The following is a 2,072-nucleotide window of genomic DNA, read 5'->3' as shown; positions in this document are numbered from 1 at the left end:
GGGGAATGGGTGAATTGATTTTCATGCTTAATTGTTAATACCATGTCGAATTTATGAAAAATTGAAAAACCCTAGAAACTCTGCTCGATTTTATTTTAAAATCTGCGACCGCATAAGAAATTGTGCGGCCCGCAGAAGTTGAAATTAGGGTTCTTAGCCAAGGCAGATTCTACGGTCGCACTTGAAATTGTGTAGACCGCAGAAATCTCTTCGCGGCCGCAGAAAAGTGAGTGATGCCGCAAAACAACCCATTCTCTATCTTCAGAGAGTTGACATTTTGGTGAGTGTGATGTGCGGCCGCGATGATAAAAGTGCGGACCGCACTTCAAACCTGCAGTCGCACTAATATTTGTGCGGACCACAGATTCATTGATGTGGCCGGAATTTCAAATTGTGCGGTCCGCACAGCCCAGCCTGTAACAACATTTGAAATTGTGCGGACCACACTTCCCCAACCTGCAAGCATGTTCTACACTGTGTGTTACTATTTGTTTGTATTTGAATTACAACTGACTATTGTTGTTGCGTGTTACAGATAATGGTTAGATCTCGAGGCCGAGGAGATACATTAAAGGGGAGGGGTGAACCTTCCAGAGGTTGAGGCAAAAGTAGTTTACCCCTCGCCCTCCAAAAGATAATCGCAAAGAAGGCAACAGTCAGCCGAGGAAGAAATGCGGAGCCCTCTGAATCTGGTTCTTATACCCCCATGTCGGGAAGCATCGGAGGGCGACTCAGTTCAAGAGCAACCAACTATCCAATCACATCCACCAGGGAGGTACCAACTCCGGGACGAGCCTTCCTCCTCACATAGCACCTCTGAGGGTTCGGAGAGTGCCAATTAGGCTTCGGAGCCCCTTTCTACACCTGTCCCTGAGGCACCAACAACTATTGTCGATGATATTCCGGATGATGGCTGAGGGGGTGATACTACAGTTGCCGGCCTTGAGAGGTCGAAGAAGAAAGAGGTCTAGGAGGACCGTTTCGTCAGTCTAGCTACCTTCACCAGCTTTCGTGGGTGGTGGCCGGTGAGATCGCTCACTCTTGAGCGACAGTTCCAACTTAAAGATCTTGACAAGTATAATCCAGCAGTATTAAGACAGTTCCGAGAGCGGAAGGGGTGGTTGTGGTTCACCCAGAGTGTAGTTGACGCCAAGGAGTATCTGGTCCGGAGTTCTACGCTAATGTGGCGCACATAAAGAAAGGGACCAAAGTGACAAAAGTAAGGAATATGAAAGTGAGATTTGACCAGCACACACTGAACTCCTATTTGGGGTTTGAGGATGTGGATCCTGCACAGTACTTGGAGAAGCTGGCGATGGGGGATGCAGCTCGCCCATGGCTAGCTGAGCTTCTTGCAGCCTTGGGGCCACCACCACCATGAATCACTGCAGGGGTTCCTATTCAGCGGAACACCCTAAACTTCAAGGCGAAAGGATGGCAGACCTTCGTATGCAGCAGACTAGACCCGTGCCAGAATGAAACCAACTTACCTATTCCACGGGCAGTTCTAGTCACCTCCATTATGGCCGGGTACCCAATCAATGTGGGTGTCATGATGTCGGCCAACATGTCAGTGGTCGCCATGTAGGCTGATACCTCCTACCCGTATCCCAACACTATCACTGAGTACCTTACGGATGCACGGGTAGAGCCCAGAGATTTTGACACGAAGGTTCGGGCTAAGAAGCCCTTCTCTTGGTATTCTCTTGTGGATGCTCACAACCATAAGAAAAAGGGTCAGCCGACTACTACCTTAGGCCAGTCTAAGGAGCCATCGGTGGTAGCTATAGAGTCAGCATATATGCCTTCCACTTCAGCAGAGCCCTAAGCCAGTACAGCGGCCATGCCTCCACCTTCATCCTCAGTGCCTCCCACCTCGTCTTTGAAGCCGGTGCCTATGCCCTCTGCTACACTCTCTGTGCTGCGAGTCTCCCAGACACTAGCGAGCCTCAACAACTAGATGCAGACAACTACTGCAAAGTTGTCTGACATATCCGGTCATGTTGCAGCACAGTCATTTATGCCGGCACCCCAGATTCCCCCCCACAGTTTAAGAAACCTTGAAGAAGATC

The sequence above is a fragment of the Nicotiana tabacum genome, chromosome 19, assembly GCF_000715075.1.
Source record: "Nicotiana tabacum cultivar K326 chromosome 19, ASM71507v2, whole genome shotgun sequence".
NCBI classification, from domain to species: domain Eukaryota; kingdom Viridiplantae; phylum Streptophyta; class Magnoliopsida; order Solanales; family Solanaceae; genus Nicotiana; species Nicotiana tabacum.
Note: the sequence above shows the minus strand (reverse complement) of the source record.